The sequence below is a fragment of the Schistocerca serialis genome, chromosome 3 (genome assembly GCF_023864345.2).
Source record: "Schistocerca serialis cubense isolate TAMUIC-IGC-003099 chromosome 3, iqSchSeri2.2, whole genome shotgun sequence".
NCBI lineage: Eukaryota > Metazoa > Arthropoda > Insecta > Orthoptera > Acrididae > Schistocerca > Schistocerca serialis.
In genome coordinates this window covers 1,079,627,372-1,079,648,853 of record NC_064640.1, presented here as the reverse complement: position 1 = coordinate 1,079,648,853, position 21,482 = coordinate 1,079,627,372, and the positions used below count along the sequence as shown (strand labels likewise).

Here is a 21,482-nt window from a genome sequence, read left to right as displayed (position 1 = left end):
GTGCAGCGGACTATCACTGGATGCCAGGAGCATGCAGAAGTGGTAGTTCCTTTCAGAAGCAGTTGCAAATATATGTGCCACCAAATAATGTTGTTTTGAAGGCCACTGGGAAGTATGTTTGCTACCAAAGTAATTTTTCCGTGATACAAGGGGAATATACTTACCACAAAATTAATTTCTTTTTTGGACTGCAGAAAAGATACTTACCACCAACTGACCATACTTACCACTAATTTAGTTGTTTTACTCTGCTCTTGGGAAAATGTTGTACCTCCTCTGGATGTGGTTGACCTTTTGTGATAATATGCTAAACAACTGGTGTCTGTTTGTCATGATATCAGTGCTGTTGTCACTTGTTACAACAGAACACATTGTTTCATTCTGCAATATATGCTGTTGTGACTTGTCTCAGCTCGTTTCTTTAAGTAGTGTTAAATGAAGTTTCTAGGATTGTAAAATAGATAGTCAAATAAAAACAGAAAATTCCTTTTTTTCACATGTAGTAGTAACTCTTAACAGCTTACTAAAGACAGTGGGAAGTATACTTACCACTATAGTTTTTTGCTCCTAAATCACAAAAATAAAATAATCAAAAATTAAATGTAGTTGATACTTCAAAAATGATACCAAAACAATTAACTTTACAGGGCTGCTACAAAAAATGTGCCCACAAATGGGTTAAAAACAAAGTATGCAAGCTGTGGGGGCAGTGTGAAACTTTTTTAAGCACTGTATTTGAAAAATATTATTCATTTTGTTCCACCTCTAGAAAGGAAATTGGACGGATAGCTGACTCCATAAAAATTAATACATTTCATACTGTGCTCTAGCACAGGCAATAAAAAACTGTGAGCAAACATGATGTGTGTACTTGTTGCCTCAGGGTCTCCTGCAAAACTGAGGTGCTTGAGTAAGCTACATCACACTGCTTCGTTGTGTGCTTGTTGTCAAGCCAGTTTATGAAGTACACATCCCCCTTCATTTCTATATAACTTTGTTTTGAATGCACTGTACAAGAATATTGAATACCTTGAAAATTATCGAGTTCAGCCATTCATTCACATGTAATATTCCAACAGCTCCATCACCGATGAGAGCCTTCAGGGGTGTAAAACGAGTAAGTGAGAAGTGCCACTGAACTACTAACAACCATTTTCATCTACTACTAATCTGCCCACATTAATCATTATTCAAGGGGATTAGTTCTACATCATTTTATTTTTATAAATATACAGAGAAACAACTACTTGAAAAAAGCCAATGCTCTGCTACTTAAACTGCTCTGCCACTATTTTGATTTAATACTTCATGCTAAATGGGCATTTAATATTACACAGGACACTGTCATCTAAACTTATTCTGATAAATTCATATACTTCCTTCCTGTGCAATGCCCTTTATGCTGTCAATGCCACGTTGGGACCGGTACAGTAGTTTCTGTTCCGTAGAGAACCAACTGTACCTGCACATAGGCTATTATTATGATGGAATCACCACTTCAAAAGGTTTTCCAAAGCTGCTGCCAGCTTCCCTCTGTGGAGTAAACCATCTACCATTCCTGTCTGCTCCTAGAGAATATGTTGCATTGCTAAATATGGTTTTCTGTTAGAAAGTGTTTGTGTGTTGTGTATCTGAGGTGGGACAGGTAGGTAAATTCACATATCCAGGTTAATTATTGATGGACTGGCTAATAAAACATTTTTTACTTTAATTTTGAATATTTGGGGATTTCCAGATTGCTCCTAATGTTGGCTGGCAGATGTTAAAAGGGTGTTGCACCTGAATATAAAACAGTTTTCTTAACCCTAAGCTTCAATGCATATTCTCTATGGAAATTATTTATATTGTGATTGTTATGGTTGCAAACTTTGCAATTAATGCTAAATTCTCTCTTGTCCATTTGAGCAGCTCAGAGGTCAGCATATCTTGCTGCTATGTGGAGGACCCAGGTCCAATTCGTGGTAATGCCTTTTTCTTTAAAGGGCGAAGCTACTCCACACCCACACTGACATGGTGACCATCACCAAAGTTCTATCATCACCTCCGTTAGCTTCGTTACAATTGAGAAGTGCACAGGATGTGAGGTCATGATGTTGTCCGTAGGATTGCCCACTTATACAGTCACTTTGAGGTGATAGAAGTGGTCGAGAAGTGAGCAGAAGGTAGCAGTTTTAAGGGCAGAGGGAGAAAAGTGCCGAGGCAAGCACCAAAGGAAAAGAACTTCTGCAATAGTCTGGACAGATAGTAAGAGCAGTAGCAGTTTCTTTCTGTCTGCAAGGGTGAGGTTGTTGTTAGTTTTGGGTATTGTGCGATGCTCGATACCATTGTCGCAGCTTAAAATACTCTTTACAAGTGTCAGTCCTATTGAGGAGGGGTACTCCTGGGCTATGCACCTGAGTGTCTCCTGGGCCACCTGCAGCATCTGTACTTGTAACATGCCAAGGTCGTTATACGAGTGGTCAATTGGCCATAAAGAGGTTTGGTTGGATATGTTTATGTTTAGTGTGCAATACTGCTTTCCCGTATTGTCAGTTGGTCAGCTAGATATTTGCAGCTGGCAATGCCATTTAGTTTTGCTGTAATGCAGGGATTCACCAGTGTTTATTTTGTCTGTGAGCTTGTGCTGTCAACAGGTGATTAATTGTCCCTAGATAGAAGTGTTTTTCAGCGTTTGTGTTTTCACCTGTGGTTGTGGTCGTAGTTTCCCAGGTTAAGAATGAAGTGATTGTCAGAGTGTCTCAAGTTCCTGTACAGTCGTGTGGTGAGTTTTTTGAATATCTGTGTGTGAGTTTCAAGGCAGTATTCTCTGTGAAGGTCGACAGTGTGTGTGGACTGTTGTGCACTTCGTTCTGTATCACCTGTAGGCGGCACAGGCGGTCAGAGCCACGTAACCCCAGACTGCAGCTGCATGTATCATCATGGGTCTAATCAGTATCATGTACACGGACCTCGATACCCTCCTATTCAGTGTGCTTTACCTGTTGAGCTTAGAGTAACACTGTTTGAGCCTTGCATTTGCTCAGTTGGCCTGTCACTGAAGTATATGACTTTCACACTGAAACGTATTGGGCGTGTGTGTAGTGTTATTTGTCTGCAGTCTTAATGTGGGGTCCTGCCCACTCATCTTGTATAGGGTGCCTAAAGGATGCTGCATTCTCAAAATGCTATACAACAATTCAAGCAAACAACATTAATAGTTTTTATTACAAATAAGAAGCTAGACAATGCTTAACCTGGAATTTACAATGGTGTCGCAAGCAATAGGCGACATGCAGTATAAATGCGAGTCCTTTGCTATATACAATGTTCGTGCAAGTTTGACACACAGTTTGTGGATCACTAATAACTGTTATTGTAGCATTCAGCGCTAGGCCTGTTCGTATACTGTCCTAATCCTGTCCAAATACTGAGTGGCCGAGGCTGGCAGGAGTGGCACTTATATTCTCTTTGTCTAGGGGCCTGCTCCCGTCGTGGTGTGGTCCTTGCCAGTGGGCTATTGGCTGACGGTGTGTTCACTGCCTTCTTAGCTCTTGCAATCTTAATTTTCATTCCAGAGCTTGTGGGTATGCCAGAACACTTAATGTTTGTGCAGTTGTTATGGTTTGTCAGTGAACAGAACTGCTTCACACTTGTCGCATTTGCTTTAACACACTGTCATTCCAGCTAGGCAGTTTTGTTTGCAGTTGCGAATTATGCCTGATGGTTTTCAGTCTTGCACTAGGATGGTAGTGTCATCTGCGTAGATGGTTGCCATTGTGTTTTGTTCAGTTGGAAAGTCAGTGACGTAGAGATTAAACTAGAGGGGCCCTTGGATGCTGCCTTGGGGTACTCCCACTTGTATACTGTGTTGTGTTGACTGTTTGCCCTGAATGTCGGTGTTGAAGCTTCTGTGGGTGAGATATGAGTGTGTAAGATGTACGAGCTCGTCGGAGAGACTAGCAGTGCAGAGTTTGCGAATGAGACGATTGTGCCGTTGATGACTGAAGACCAGGATCAGCGCTCCTGTAGCTTTGTTGGTGTTGGGGGTGTGTGTAATATGTACTACTACATGGAGGAGTTGTTGTGTTGTGGAGTGGTGATTGCTGAATCCAAATTGCTCCAGTCTCAGTGAGTCATTGGTGTTGCAGTGCATAGTAAGATGTTTGAGAATCATCTTCTCAACAATCTTATTCAGGGAGCTCAGCAGGCTGATGGCTCCGTAATTTTGTGGTAGGGAGTGGTATTTCCCTGGCTTCCTGAACATCAGGACAGGGAAGTGTTGATGTTGTAGAATGGTATTCGTCATATGTGTGAGATGCTCTATAGCTTTATTCGTGAACTCCTGGGTGACACGGTTTTGAAAGTGATTGGGACCAGGAGCTTTTCTAGCTGTTTTGTGCTTAATAACCTGTGTAATTTCATGTGTAGCAGTATGTATTGTTACATTGCACTTGGGCTGGGTTACAAGCCGTGTAACCTCCTGGTCCATTTCAAGTAGCAGTGCTGGATTGGAAGGAGCCAGATTCAGTGTGAATGATGTTGCTAGTGTTCTGGTCATCAGCTCATGCTTCTCCTCCATGGAGAATGCTGGTCTGTAAGGTATTTGTAAACTTGGTGTGTAGTATTTCTTCTTGGTGGAGTGGACAGCTATTTGCCACACTCCAGGTCATGTGGTGTGCAGCCCTGCGAGTGTATTGTCCCAGTTTGTGGTTTTAAAAGTTTTAATTTAGCCTGTATGATCCCCTGGAGCCTGCTAATATGCTGTTTGTACAGCCAGTATCTCCCGAGATGATCTCTCATTGACATTGGCCCCTGTATTTCTGGGAGCAGGGCCATTTGAGCATTCTTGTGGTATAAGTACCTTAATGGTACCTGCTATTGCATCCTGAACTGCGGTGGTAAGGGCTTTGACAGCTTCAACAAGTTTCCTGCTTTGTGTAATTTTGGGAATTTGTGGGATATGACTTTTCAAGCATTTCCTTGAACAATGCCCAATGTCCACACGTCAGTTGGACAATGAGCTCATGCTGTCTCCGAGCCATTGCTTCTTGATTTGTGGCAGCAAAGTCCAGATTTAGCTGGTTCATCACTTACTGATAGGTGGCAAAGCAAGACAGAAACGTCGAAGGGAACAGATGGCACTCCTGCCTCTTGTGCTGCAGTCTTGCTACGGGTCGTCGGGTGGGATCTGCTCGGTGGATCTGCGTCTCCCAGACATAAGGATACTTTTAAGGATAGAATGTGGGTATGAGACAGTTTTACTTTTTCGTCTGAAAAGACAATTTTGCTTTTTTAGTGTACATACAGAAGAGGGGAGTCCTTATGACTCACTTGTGCAAGATGCAATGCTCAGTGCAAGAGAGCACGGGTGGAAGACAGCAGCCTGTACTGGACAGTGTTGTCCAATGTGAACGTGCCCCGGACACTGAAATACCCTATTAAAGAATGGGAGAGTCACACTGGGGAAGTTCCAACCACAGTTGCAGGAACTTTGAGCCAGAACTCTTGGCCACCTAGCACTGTCAAGTGTGTAGCAGCGTGTGCTTGTTAGTGACACTCCAAAAAGTGTCCTGTGGCATCTACGCCAGTTTTAGCGTATGTGTAACACAAATATCCTCTCGCAGCTACTGCAGGTACAGGGGGAAGGCAGCTGCTCAGCTGTGACTCACCCATAGTACTGCCCGTGGTTTTCCTTGGTGGGAGGACTGGAACGAGGTGCACCAAGCCTTGTGATGCTCATTGAGGAACTGTTGGAGTGAGACGTAGTGACTCTGAGGTCAAGAAAGCTGGCAGTGACCAGAACAGGGTGTGCTGACTCCCGCCCCTCCCCAGATTTTCGACCTTAGCTTAGGAAAGAAAAGAATCATCACAGATCATTAAGGTTCAAAGAACTTGTCTTGAACACTGTAAGGGATCCGTGATCCAACAAACATTGATGCTAGTATCTGATGCCCAGGTCGATAGCCAACAGGAGTAGATTGTCGAGCGCTGCAGTAGGCAGTGAGACTAGTGCTGAGTGCGCAGTAGTATGGTAGAGTGTCGAGTGAGAAGTAGAGCGGAAAAGACGGGCAAGAATGGTGGTCGAGTGAGTTGTAAACGGTAAAATTCACTGGAGTATGACAAGTGAGCACGTCCCCCTGATCGTCGTGGGGTTGACTCTCACTAATGCCGATTCGCGAGTGATAAGAAACAGAAAGTGACAAGTGCCGAATTACGTGTTTCACGTCAACCGCGTCGGCCAGCAACAACCATGGATTGCAGTGAGGATTGTTGTGAATGTTAACCATCAGCATTGCGTGTGACAAAGTACTGAAAATCAGCAATCAATAAAAAGAGATAACCGCAATTAGACGTGTAAGGCAAAGGTAGCAACTGCCTCAGAATTTGTGTGTTAGTAGGAAATATATATCAGTTGTACATCGCAACCTTTGTGATACTTGACAATAGACAAACTTTCAATCATTAGCTATTCCGTCTCAGAACAGCCGCATTCGGTTGAAATACTCCTGAAACCACAGCAGAACAACCAATAGCCTTTCATCCATTAAGCACACGGTCATATATCATAATAATTAATTGTTTGGTGGCTTCGGTAAATTACCCAAAATCCAGTAAAGGCATTAATCGGGGGTGTTTCGACACGAATGCTTAAAAATTCTTTTGTAGTTAACCTATTTTCAGATTATGAAGTGTTCTTTGTTACAGCTTGTATTTTTGTTCCAGGTGGCACTGAACTTGATGGCTGTAGTGATGTCGTGAAGGCACAAAGTCGGAAGTTGTTAAACCTTCAGAAACAAGATTTTCAAAAGTACTTCTTCTCAGAAACCAATATTTCGCCCCTGTTTGTGTCGGATACACAGATGTTTCAGTTGTTGTCACATAATTTGAGTGTAGTGACTGAATCTAGAAAACAGTTTCTTTTGCTTCCCTGTACCCCAAGCATTATGTGCAATGCAGGACTCCTAACAAGACAAACACACAGAGCGCAGCCCTCTGTCTTCTCTTGCCATTTCTGCAGTTTGGGAGCACAGTCCGGAAGTCTGACTCATGTTGACCGGACCGGCAGGGCGAAAATGGTCAACGTGGGTTCGAAGCTGGTGACAGCATGAGCAAAGGTTTTTGTGGGACCCGAACTGATGAAACTCGTACGAGAAAATGGCCTGAAGAAAGGTGACGTACTTAGCATTGCTCGCCTGGCGGGAATTGTGGGGTCCAAGCAGACGTCCAGCCTTATCCCTCTGTGTCATAACATAATTTTATCCTCTGTGGCTGTGGACATTGAACTGGACTCTGCTCTCAACTGTGTGATTATAACTGGCACGGCAAAGTGTAGAGGGCAGACGGGCGTGGAGATGGAAGCTCTCACTGCTGTATCGGTGTCTGCCTTAACAGTGTATGATATGTGCAAAGCTGTGAGTCATGACATTGTGATATCTGAAATAATGCTTCTGGCCAAAAGTGGGGGAACTAGAGGAGACTTCCACCTGACATGAGCATCTGTGTGGGTAAGTGAAATAAGTTAAGTATACCTGGTGTGATGTAGGCAAATTTCAAAGTCTGTTCATAGTTATCATAAATTATACACTCCTGGAAATTGAAATAAGAACACCGTGAATTCATTGTCCCAGGAAGTGGAAACTTTGTTGACACATTCCTGGGGTCAGATACATCACATGATCACACTGACAGAACCACAGGCACATAGACACAGGCAACAGAGCATGCACAATGTCGGCACTAGTACAGTGTATATCCACCTTTCGCAGCAATGCAGGCTGCTATTCTCCCATGGAGACGATCGTAGAGATGCTGGATGTAGTCCTGTGGAATGGCTTGCCATGCCATTTCCACCTGGCGCCTCAGTTGGACCAGCGTTCGTGCTGGACGTGCAGACCGCATGAGACGACGCTTCATCCAGTCCCAAACATGCTCAATGGGGGACAGATCCGGAGATCTTGCTGGCCAGGGTAGTTGACTTACACCTTCTAGAGCACGTTGGGTGGCACGGGATACATGCGGACATGCATTGTCCTGTTGATACAGCAAGTTCCCTTGCCGGTCTAGGAATGGTAGAACGATGGGTTCGATGACGGTTTGGATGTACCGTGCACTATTCAGTGTCCCCTCGACGATCACCAGTGGTGTACGGCCAGTGTAGGAGATCGCTCCCCACACCATGATGCCGGGTGTTGGCCCTGTGTGCCTCGGTCGTATGCAGTCCTGATTGTGGCGCTCACCTGCACGGCGCCAAACACATATACGACCATCATTGGCACCAAGGCAGAAGCGACTCTCATCGCTGAAGACGACACGTCTCCATTCGTCCCTCCATTCACGCCTGTCGCGACACCACTGGAGGCAGGCTGCACGATGTTGGGGCATGAGCGGAAGACGGCCTAACGGTGTGCGGGACCGTAGCCCAGCTTCATGGAGACGGTTGCGAATGGTCCTCGCCGATACCCCAGGAGCAACAGTGTCCCTAATTTGCTGGGAAGTGGCGGTGCGGTCCCCTACGGCACTGCGTAGGATCCTACGGTCTTGGCGTGCATCCGTGCATCGCTGCGGTCCGGTCCCAGGTCGACGGGCACGTGCACCTTCCGCCGACCACTGGCGACAACATCGATGTACTGTGGAGACCTCACGCCCCACGTGTTGAGCAATTCGGCGGTACGTCCACCCGACCTCCTGCATGCCCACTATACGCCCTCGCTCAAAGTCCGTCAACTGCACATACGGTTCACGTCAACGCTGTCGCGGCATGCTACCAGTGTTAAAGACTGCGATGGAGCTCCGTATGCCATGGCAAACTGGCTGACACTGACGGCGGCGGTGCACAAATGCTGCGCAGCTAGCGCCATTCGACGGCCAACACCGCGGTTCCTGGTGTGTCCGCTGTGCCGTGCGTGTGATCATTGCTTGTACAGCCATCTCGCAGTGTCCGAAGCAAGTATGATGGGTCTGACACACTGGTGTCAATGTGTTCCTTTTTCCATTTCCAGGAGTGTATACACATCGAATTGGCCTGAATATAAGTTGCACCTTTAATTTCGAAAAAGAGAGAAACTTAATTAAAAATAATTTGTCAAGTTGCCCATTTACAAAAGCTTTTCAAAATGTGATTTACCCTTAACCACTTTTTTTGTAGTACACTGTAGATAAATTACACACAAAAACAAAGCTTTCAATTGCAGTTTTCATGTAAGACACTCTTAACTTCACTAACATTCATTGTTTTGTCACTGTCAGTATTTTTGTCACTCTCCTCCCAAAGTACAGTGCCATCGCTACAATCCCGGGCATTGCATGTGCAGCATTTCTTGAACCATACCTTTAAAAAGCACATCTGTTAGATGAATAACTGTGAGTTTGAAATTTGCAACGTAACTGTACCGAATTCCAAAATTTTCACTCAATGTTGTGCTTCATTGGTGAAGAATAAATTATATTCTTTAGTTAGGGAAAAACTATGCCTGTCCCATTGTCTAAAATAGTGAAACTGTGACAGTGGTAATACAGAGGGGTCCAGAAAACTGTAGACTCTCTTTGATAGTCAATATTGATGGAACAAAATGGCATAGTGTCAAAATTCTTGCATGGGAGGAAGATCATTTTGTGTGTTCAAAGTGACACCTGTTAGCAGCCAAGCAACATCAATGTTGCTGAATTGTTGACTGAAGTACAGCTGTCAGTGTTGCCAGTGTGGTAGCTGCACAGGATGTCTTGATGGTCTCTCATATCTCATTCAGTGTAGCTGGGTTCTGTTGGTAAACTTTGTTTGTCGAGTTCCCCCATTGGTAGAAGTCGAGAATTGTAAGGTCCTGTGACCTTGGTGGGCACTTGACAGCTCCTCTTCGACTTATCCGTCGTCCAGGTAGATTTTCATCTAAGTAGAATCTGATATCTCTGTGGTGGTGAGGTGGAGTACAGTCTTGTAGGTAAAAATCTTTTGTTTCCAAACACCACTTGGATGGCTAATAAAATCAATGTTTGCAGCATGTGATACACCTCACCATTTATGTACCTTCAAAGAAGAATGGGTCAGAGAAACAATACTATGACGGACAACACCACACATGAACACCAAGTGAAGTAACATGTTTGTCCATGTGAACATGAGGATTTTCAGCAGCCCAATACACGCAGCTATGGCAGTTTACATTACCATTCAGGTTGAATTGTGCCTCATTAGGCCAGATAACCTTCCCTGCAAACCATTCATCTTCGTGAAGCATGCCTTCAGATCACTCGTAGTGCTCCATCCTTCAATTCCAGTTGTCCTCATTCATAGTGTGAAACAATCTTGGAATGTACACTTTCCACTTTGCAGTCTTCAGAATTTATCATGCACTTGATCAGCTTATCCCACTTCCCCATACACCCTGCTTCATAGATTCTTGAGATGATCTAGAAAAATGTTGCAATACAGCAGTGCTGGAACCTGGAGGTTGATGTTCTTGTTCGGAGGACCTTTCCTTGTGCACATTTTAAACAGTATTGTCGGCTTAAAATTGATACCAAATACAATAAATTGTTGTTTCAGTAAAGCCTTGCATTGGTCAAACAATAGTTGTACTTCATTCAGTGCTGCATTGTCATCTGCTGGAAACCCACACTACAAGATCTGTTGGGAAAACAGTGGTTTATGCTACCACTCAAAATTGCAGCCATATAACACATTGTTCCAAAGGTAATAACTATCAGAAAATGTCTACACTTTTCTGGATCCCTCTGTAGTCACTACCTAAATGGGATATCAACAAAGAGAATGTTTGCATTGCTACCTCATACACAACAATTGATTTACAAACTGTAGTGATATTTTTGTTTCATTTCAAACTTAAGAAGAAGCACTACAGTTGAGGTTTCTATGATTCATAAAAGTCCCAGTTTTTATGGGGTGTGCTGTATACTCTAATTTTTTTGGAGATTTTTTGTAGAAATGGTGTATCTTATATTCAGGCCAGTATGGTACCCGGTACCATCCTGTTTTAAGTCTTAATTCAAAATATTTATCTTTCTTTTTCCAATACCTAATCAATTTGAGAGAGATATTTAAACCAAAAAATAAGCACTAGCAAGTACATTAATTTGCTGTTGTTAAAACTTTTTCTCGTGCATGTTCTCTACAATTTTGATATGACACCACCTGCACTCTTATCTTGTTGCCAGTAAAAAGTGAGTAAGTAGGTCATTAAACTCTCTCTCTCTCTCTGTGCCCTCCCCCAGCTGTGTGGTAGCGTCCTCTGTGTTGCTCTATTGTTTCAATTTTTGATGGTCCTGTGCTGTGAAAAGTTGAGGTGAAGTGTTCATTCTTAAATGAATAGTGTGTATGAGCTCTTTTCTCTTAGGATCAGGTTGTCATTGCTGTGTTCATTGATGTAAAATGACACTTTTTTAACAGTTCCTAAAAGGTGCACCACTTCATTGACACTTTTGCTCAGGTGTAGAGCATATTGGCCAGACTAATTTACATGTTTCAGCTTTACACTGTATGGTATCCTCTTTTTTAAAGGCCTATTATCTTTCTTGTGTGTGACTTGTCCAGAGATTGAAAATGTTTTATTTTTTAAGTTACCAATCCAGAACAGGTTTCTGTCAATTTAATTCTTCAGGTTTTTCCAGAAATTTGCTGAAATTCCCGAGTTGTCCTTTGCACAGTCGGACATCATTGTCTTACTCGCATATTTCGGTGACATTAGTTGTTGCTTTTACAAAGTGCTACTTGAGACTGATCATCAGATGGAGCAGGTCTGTAATTTGTTCCCTCAGCCTTCATGCTTCATCTGCAATCTGCTCTGACAGACACCATCCTCGGGTATCCGTGTTATGTGATATTCCGAGTGTCATCTACACTCACGGGCACGATTCTTGTGTGTTATGTTTTCAGTCCAAGCTGGTTGGTAGAATTCTGTTTGCGGGCTGTCCCTGTTTGGGGACAAGGATCGGCAGGGCATGAAACCCTAATCTTTCATCTTTCAGTTAACTCAAATGTCGAGTGTCACTTTTTTCATGTACTGCGGTTACAAATATAAGAAAATACAAAATGAAAATTTCTCAACATAGTCATGTTTCTTTTCAGTATGTTTCTCAGATCAGTACACTGCAATGTAAATATTCCATTAAAAGAATATATTTTTGATTGTTTCTTCAGTCAAAGATGCATTGCCTTTTTGACTTAACAATCAATGTCAAATCATTGTCCCTCAAACAATGCTGCAGGGGTTTGACAACGTGAGACCATGGCTTTATGGAGGATCACCTAGAATTAGCTGCCGTCTTTTCTGACATGATTTTAAATCAATGCTACCATCACCGTTTCTTTTGCTTAGGGTTTTGAATCTAGGAATGATGCAAACAATCAGCAGTTTATTTCTTTCTTATGTGATCTTGTTTTCTCCTCCCCAGCCCCCTTTCTTCTTTCATTTGGTAGCCTTGAGCAAATTGAATATTCCTGATTTTGTTTGTATTTATTAATCTGTTTGTGCCTCTAATTCTTAAAAGACTTCATTATGACAGTAATACTCTGAAGCAGGAAATTTGGGGAAAAAGAGCTGCATTCATTTATGCTGTTGTAAAATGGAGGAATTGGTTGTAGTTGGAAAATTTAATGCTGGTCTTCAATATTTTAATTGTTATAGTTTGGGGTATGATTGTTGTAATTAGAAAATGAATGTGTGCCTTGTGCACTATGTTGTTACAGTAATTTGGAGTTTATTTTGTACATCATCTGGTGTAAATTATAACATTTTAAGCAAAAACTTCTGTCTCTCAACAGCTTTCTTAATAACACTATTCCAGTAACTGGATATGCATATTGAAATATCTGTGTTGTATATTAGATTCTATAACCTGTACTGAGGCAATATTTTGCGGTTGCAAATTTTCTTGACTATTATTAAGTGTGTGTGTGTGTTGCTTATGCCCTACATACGAGTCCTCCAAGCTACTGATGATCTGACCAATGTACGACATGCCAAAATGCTACGGCTGCATGGGGGGATACAATTAAATCCCATCCCCCCCCCCCCCCCCAATTATCTCTCTCTCTCTCTCTCTCTCTCTCTCTCTCTTTCAAAGATCGGCAGGTTCAGGAATCTAACACAGAAAGAATTTAATCACGGTTTCTTTTTCATCTCTATCATACAATGTAGTCCAATTTTTTGCTAATACAGAAATAACATTTTGTGATTTATGTTGTGTACTCTTCAAAAGATCTAATGATGTCCTCATTCCTTTCTTATAAACAAAACAAGAAGAAACTGACAATAATTGTCATTAAAATAAAACACAGAACAGTGTTCATCCACACTCTGCAAACCACTATGAAGAGTATGACAGAGGGTACATCTCACTGTACCAGATATTAAAGCTTGTTCATATTTCCTTTCCTCCATCTTGTACTTCAACTTTTCTTCCTTAAACTTATCCTGTTTCTAACTACTCTGATTTGCTTTTGTGGTTAGTGTGAATTTAAACTCAGTTGCCATAAATATCTAATATGTTTTATTGAACAGTGAATGGATTATTTTATATTTCATCTAATGCTGTTCTGCTCTTTGTTACGGCACAAATGGTGTTCCCTACTTTTGTGCAATTTTCACGCAACTTGAAAAAATGGTGAGATAAACAACTAGCTTCATGATTTATTTATGTTTTGAATGTACCACAAATGTTTTGAATGTAACCAAAAATGCTTGTTGTTGTAAAATATACTTTCAACTTGCCTCCTTCACTAGCTGAAAACCTTTTTAGTTTCTCATGTTACCCCTGATGTCTTCTTTTTGGTTGATTCATTTATAATAACATTTTACTGTCCTGAGTAGTACCTGCGTATAAATATAATTTTATTTTTATTTTTAGTGATGTGCGTTTTTATGTGCATATTCTTTCAGTCCTGTGTAATGTGAGTCTCTGTTTAATGGTATGGTTATGTTGTCTTCAGACTTAAAGAATTGATGTAGAAATTTATAGTTTTCAGCATGTGGTTCAACAGATCCTTATTGTGTTCCTAAATTGGAAAAGTCCTAAAAACAGAAACTATAAAATAACTGTATAGAAATTTTGGACCACCATTGGTTAAATATTTTACTACCAACCCAAGAAATAAATTGGGAACAATGTGCAGCATCTTATTCAGTGTAAAAGAAAACTCAAATTTAGTTAAAAGTGGACCACTTGAGTTTGCTAAAGGCATAGAATCATGTGTTTCTAGTGTTCTTAAATCCATTCAAAACCCTCGAAAAGAACAAAAAACTAAGAGAATATAATATTGAACTTACAGGCCTAAGTCTGAAAACAACATTATAATTGTGTGTATTTGGTTTTGTTTCTATGCTGTTGACATCCTGTACTGTTGATTTTAAATTATATGTGAGAGTTGATGTTTGGAAGCTAAGTGCAGGAAAGAAGACCATGAAGTGAAATCCACCCTTTATGTTCTCAGTTGGCGGAGAATGTGGGCAAAGAACTGGAAATCTTTGAGGTACCAAATGGTCAAGGGCTGTGATATTGCCCTTTTAACGTCACTTAGAGTAGACATAGTTCTCTTAGTCCCAAGTGTAAGACAACATTTTTGGTACCTTACAATTTCAGTGGTTTCCATTTACAATTTCTGTTTACAGTGCTCATCATCAAATGTTTTGGTGTTGTTATTTGATTTCATATAAATAACATAGAGGTAGATATTTCACATACTATTATGTTTCTGATAGCTTTTTCTCACAAAGCATACTTTAGGCTCATATTTTATTGTTAAATATTTAAACTGACAGACATATAGACTTACATTTTCGGCATGTCTTCTGTCACCAGTTTCACCTCTAATATTGACTGCAAAGCAGAAGTGATCAGCATAGAAAATGATGGAGTGAGGGTGGAGAGGGGGAGGGGGGGGGGGAGAAATGTAATATTGAAACTAAAATCAAGAAAGAGAGCAGTCAATTGAGGATACAATGAAACATTTGGGACCTCATTAACTGCAGGATCATTCTAGTAGAATAGAATTGTATAAAAGATTACTGCCAAAGAGAAGTGTTAGAACTTCAAGTTTAACACATATATTTAGGAACAACACAACAACACATATAAGTCACTGAGTAAGTTGACCTGTGTACAAGTCGGCATTCGATTCAACACTGAGTCTCAGTCTAGCGGCCGCTGCTCAGCTGGCCGCTTAGGTGGCGCAGCTGCTGCATGGCTGGCAGACAGCACCGCACGTAGAGGACATGTGTAATTGCGCGGCAGCACTTTGAATAATCGGCGAGTCACAACACTTTTCCCCCCTTTGAAATTGTTGCACTGGTCTTGATGGAGGTGTCCTGGAGATGGCTAACGTCCATAGGCGTTGTTTGACTCGCCGTAAAGTCTCGAGGAGTAGGCTTCCCGTACGGACGGAAGTGTCCCCGATGATAACGGGTTGAAATGACAGGAGACGTGGGCGATGTGTCGGCGTCCGTTGGAGAAGGAGGCGAGTAGCTGTACTCTGACAGAGGATGATCCTCCGGTTCCTGCATGGGCACGTCTCCTGGTGGCGTCCGTTCTGGTGCTGGCATCGCAATGACGGTGAGAGGGCTGCGTTGTGAGTATTGAGAGATGCCAAGATCCCGAGCATCAGGTAGAGCCAAAGGTGGTGTGGCAGCATTCAGAACAGGCGTTGCTGGCACCCGAGGCCGAAGCTGGTCCAAATGACGCACTGCAACACCCATGTCCATCTGGATTTCATACAGGCGTCTGCCACAGTGTCGTAAGATGCGGCCCGGGCTCCTTTTTGGCCACCTGCCATATCCCCGTACCCAGACGAGGTCGTCGGCGGTGAACCGGCCAAGGGAAGGCACCCGCGGCCGTGAGGAGGGAGGCCGCAGAAGATGAAGTAGCGTGCGGGGCTGTCGCCATGTAAGAGCTCAGCCGGGCTGTGATCACCCATGGGGGTGAAACGGTAAGACGCCAGGAACAGGAGAAGCGCATCATCAGCAGCAGAAGAAGTCAGAAGTTTTCGCATCTGAGCCTTAAATGTGCGGACCAGCCGTTCAGCCCCACCGTTGCATTGTGGATGGAACGGCGGGGCCGTGACATGAGTAACGCCGTGACGAGCACAAAAATCTGCAAAGTCGGAAGAGGCAAATTGCGGACCATTATCAGTAACAAGAGTACAGGGGAGGCCTTCCAAAGAAAAAATGCAGGCGAGAGCACTGGTGGTTGCCACGGTGGTAGGTGACATGCAATGGACAATGAAAGGAAAGTTAGAGTAGGCGTCAATTACAAGGAGCCAATAAGTACCTAAAAAAGGTCCCGCAAAGTCAGCATGAATGCGCTGCCAGGGCTTCTCAGGCGAAGGCCACGGTGACAGAGATGACTTCGGGGCAGCGGCCTGTGACCACTCACTGGAAGTGACAGGAAGTAAGACCCCTGACGCAGTGAGACGATCCAACTCCCGTTTAACCCGATTTCAAAGGGCCACAGGAATGGGCAGAGCCCGAAAAAACTTAGGCCGAGCAGTGGGTTTGAGCGTAATATGAGCTTCAAAGTCGTTCGCACGGCCTAAACTGGGAGAAAAAAGGGACAAAAATGTAGTCGACAAGGAATCCAGTTGAGCATAAGGAATAGCGTCAGAGACAATATTGACAGAGTCATCTATGGAGAACCCAAAAACGTGAAAGGCATCGAAACCAAAAAGATTTTCTGCATTGGCAGAACTCCGGAGATGGGAACTTGCCCTTCAGTATATCCTCTCTTCTCGTTATCCGCCAGGCCTCAACCTCTGCTAATTTCAAGTTGCCGCTGCTCATAGCTCACCTGTCTTTCAACAACATCTTTGCCTCTGTACTTCTGCCTCGACTGACATCTCTGTCGAATCTCTTTGCCTTTACAAATGTCTGCTTGTGTCTGTGTATGTGTGGTTGGATATGGGTGTGTGTGCAAGTGTATACCTGTTCTTTCTTCCCCCTAAGGTAAGTCTTTCCGCTCCTGGGATTGGAATGACTCCTTACCCTCTCCCTTAAAACCCACATCCTTTCGTATTTCCCTCTTTCCTGATGAAGCAACCGTTGGTAGCGAAAACTAGAATTTTGTGTGTATGATTGTGTTTGTTTGTGTGTCTATCGACCTGCCAGCGCTTTCGTATGGTAAGTCACATCATTTTTGTTTTTAGATATATTTTCCTGCTTGGAATGTTTCCCTCTTATTATGCATTCAGTTAACTAAGTAGAAATCAGTAATATCTTATCTCAGTGAGGAACTTGAAACTTTCAGCGCACGTCAGGAGCATGGAGAGGTGCTCTTCCTCTACTTGAAAAGAACAGTTGACCACGCACTGAGTAGATAGGTTCCTAGTAGAACAGTTCATAATGGGATGCAACCTCCATGGTATACAGTCACTGTAAAGAAAACTTCTAAAGGAACAGAGATTACTGCATAATACGTGTAAAACAAAGTGTAGGATTATAGATTGAGAGAGGCTGGATGAAACATGTTTGGCTGTCAAGAGAGCAATGCATGAAGCCTTCAATGACTACTGTAGCAGAATATTGTCAAATGACATTTCACAAAATCCAAATAAATTCTGGTCATATGTAAGGGCTGTTAGTGGCACAAAAGTTAGTGTCCAGTCCCTAGCAAGTGAGACAGGAACTGATATTGAGGGTAGCAAAGTAAAAGCTGAAATTCTGAACTCGATTTGCAAATGTTCCTTTGCAAATAAAAACCCAGGAGAACTGCCCCAATTCAATCCTCGTACACTGAAAAAATGAACGAAATAGGTATTAGTGTCAGTTGTGTTGAGAAACAGTTGAAATCATTAAACAAAGCTCCAGACCCCGATGGAATCGCAGTCAGATTCTATATTGAATTTGTGGCTGAGTTATCCTCTCTTCTCACTGTAATCTATCCAAAAAACCTTACCCAGTTTTTGGAAAAAGTTACAGATCACACCTGTCTACAAGAAGGGTTGTAGGAGTGACAAAACTACCATCCAGTAGCCTTGACATCAATTTGTTGTAGATTCTTAGAAAATATTTTGAGCTCAAACATAATGAGGTATCTCGAACGGAACTACCTTCTCGAATCAACCAGCATGGTTTTCAAAAACATAGATGATATGAAATCCAACTCTCACTTTTCTCACATAACTTGCTGAAAGCGTTGGATCAAGGCAACAGGTAGATAGTGTTTCTTGATTTCCTAACAGTATTTGATTCTGTTCCACACCTACACTTACTGTGAAAAGTACGATCATATGGGGTATCAAGTGAAATTCGTGACTGGATTGAGGACTTTTTGATAAGAAGGACACAGCATGGTACCTTGGATGGAGAGTCATCATCAGATGTAGAAGTAACTTCAGGTGTGCCCCAGGGAAGTGTGTTGGGGCCCTTGCAGTTCTTGTCCATTAATGACCTTGCTGTAAATCAGGATTTTTGCAGATGATGCAGCTATCTGTAATGAAGTGCTATTTCAGAGAAGCTGCATAAATATTCATTCAGATCTTGATGAGATTTCAACATGGTGCAGTGATTGGCAACTTGCTCTGAATGTTTAGAAATGTATAAACTTAGTATCCTGTGACTATAATATTGGTGAGTCACTGTCGGAATCTGCCAACTCGTACAAATACCTGTGTGTAACACTTTGTAGGAATATGAAATGGCATGATCACATAGGTTCAGTTGTGGGTAAAGCAGGTTGTAGACCTTGGTTTATTGGTATAATAATGGGGAAATGCAATCAGTCTACTAAAGAGATGCTTAAAAGTCATTCGTGTAACCCCCCCCCCCCCCCCCCTCCGCCCACCACCCTAGACTATTGCTAAAGTGTGTGGGACTTGTACCAGATGAGACTAGCAGGAGACATTGAATGTATACAAAGAAAGGCAGCATGGTCACAGGTTTGCTTAATCCATGGGAGAGTGTCACAGAGATACTGAAGGAACTGAAATGGCAGACTGTTGAAGACAGGTGTAAACTATCCCAATAAAGTGTATTAGCAAAGTTTCAAGAACTGTCTTTAAATGATTACTCTAGGGATATACCACAACCCCCCCACATATTGCTCTCACAGGGGTTGTGAAGATAAGATGAGAATGATTACTGCTCACACAGAGGCATTCAGACAAATTCAGACAATCATTCTTCCATTCTCGATACATGAATGAAACAGCAAGAAACCCTGATAACTGGTACAATGGGACTTACCCTGTACCATGCACCTCCTGGTGGATTGCAGATTATAAACGTAGATGTGAACTGACAGTCTCTTACATGTGCATGAGGGAAACATCTAATCACCTTTATTTTACCAAGACAAAAATTATGATTTAATAAAGCTTCTAACCTTGACAGGAAATAATGGATTAGGCTGTCCGTAAATTATAAACTAACATTATTGTGATGATGGAAAATCTCATATAAAGACGTGAAACAAATACTAACAAAGAGATAGAGGGGCTGGCCAGTACAGCCAATAGATACACAAAACATAACAGAAAATTTACGTATCCTAGCTTTTGGAACTTTGTTCCTTCGTCAGGGAGGAGAGAGGGGAAAGAAGGGGAAGAAGAGAAAGTGGATTCAGTTACTCACAACCCAGGTTATGAAGCAACAGGGTAGAGGTAAACAGGGAGGGTAGCAAAGATGGAGGCATGGGTGTATACTCTACAGTATGTCAACATGTTGCCTTGACCTGTTTGATCACCAGGTCTGGCTCCAATTCAGTGCACACGGGACATCGTCGAACAACTCCAGTGTCTCTCAAAAACAGCATTAACCATCCCTGTTTTGATGACAATGTGAAACAGGCATGGAACTTCATCCCACAAACTCATATCCAGCACAGTGCATGCACGTTTACATGCTTACATTCGGGCAGTTACACTGGATTTCAATGTATTAGTGTATCACATTTGCAATGGTGTATCTCGCACTTATATTATCCTGTGATCTTGCAACGTTAATCACTTAAATAAGTTACTTAGACATATATGTTCCTGAAATTTCATTACTCTACGTTAATTACTTTTTGGTGTTGCAATTTTTTTTTTTTTTTTTTCAGTGTACATGATGACTACAATAATACATTATAATGTTTCTCCAGTGGTTTCAACATTAACTTTTTAACGGAAAAGATTTTGCTTGCAGTTCATTTTTAAGTTAACATTTCTAAACTTTTTAACAATCCATATTAAAGCTAGCAATAGTAACTATATTAGTAATTGCTACTGTAAACAGTTACACATATGAACATCAGTTTTGAATAATGGGTTTTGAGTGTAAATAATGTTTTATGTAAGTGTTTGCATTGATACTTAAAATTAAATGTCATGTAATGAATGTCCACTGTTTTGTTGGATCAAGTTATTTACGAACGCGATGTACTGTGTTCTTCCATTAGAGAATGAGACTGTATTGTTTATCGGTTTCATTACAAAGTGCTAATAAGCTTTTAGTTAGAAAACCTTCTGTAACTGGAATTATTAATATGAGAAAAATAGGAACAATGAAGGAACGGAAGATCAGTTGCAGAAACAAGAGTAGCTCTGAGTTGCAAGAGTGGTTGCTTTTCCCACACATGTAATTAACTGGCATTATCACCACTATTAACTTACCGTGGTTTCACATCTCATCTGTTCATTGTTCCCCATGTCCTGCCCTTCTGTTCCCCCTTCCTATTAGACCATATATGCCTCTGTTACTGTAATCGATATGTAAACAATATTTTTCACATGACCATTTTTTTTTACAGGTTGTAATATTTGACATTGCAGCTTTTGAAAATGGAGCAGGATGTTGTGCCCTCTTTCCTATTGGAGTGTTTCTCTGTGATCAGAATTGGAGGCAGACAATTCACTTGAACTTCCATTGCTGTTGTTGATATCTTTGAATCATGTTGTTTCTTTGTGATTAATAAAAAAATTATACAATCCAATGGTTTCTTCACCTTGTCTTTAAAAATTCCAGACCTATTGTTCAAACACATATTTTGAGAGTTATGCATCTGAGCATTTTTGTGGAAAGTGTGTTTCACACATACTTTCAAGATAAATTGAATAATGACCCCCATTTTGTGTGTTGGGGAAAATAATTTGATACAGCTAAATGCATATTCAGGTACACACATTTGCTCGCGCCTGAGACAAAGTGAGAGTGATTCAAAGGAAGAATTCACTACTTTTTACCTACTTTCTGAATAACTCGTACTTTCATCAGAAATGTCACAATGCAAAGTTGATTAGACAAAGGGACAAAAATGAGAGCAAAATATAATTTGAATATCAGAAAAAATAACCAATTAGTGTTTGCGTAATACTTTACGGCAAGCCTAAAATTAATTTTTAAGCATTGGGAAATCTGGGATGGAATAACAATAATATGGAATAGGATAGCTTTCTGCTCCCCACCTAGAGGAGACACTGAGTGGCAGACTGGCACATTGAAGGAAGATTTTTAGATATTAGAAAGTATGGGACAGTCCTCATCTAGCAGGTGTGGTGGTGTGAGGCCGGGGTGGGAGCAGGT

At 41.8% G+C, this 21,482-nt stretch overlaps 1 protein-coding gene across 2 annotated transcripts in view; it reads left to right on the top strand.

The window, feature by feature from the left end:
- LOC126471506 (uncharacterized) overlaps positions 1–20,839 on the top strand; it is a 219,733-nt gene extending 198,894 nt beyond the window's left edge. For both annotated transcript variants that reach the window (XM_050099726.1, XM_050099727.1), the window contains exons 8-9: positions 6,703–7,484; positions 20,710–20,839. The gene's annotated coding sequence lies outside the window, so the exon portion shown is untranslated. The remainder of the gene's footprint in view (positions 1–6,702; positions 7,485–20,709) is intronic.
- The last annotated feature ends 643 nt before the right edge of the window (positions 20,840–21,482 follow it).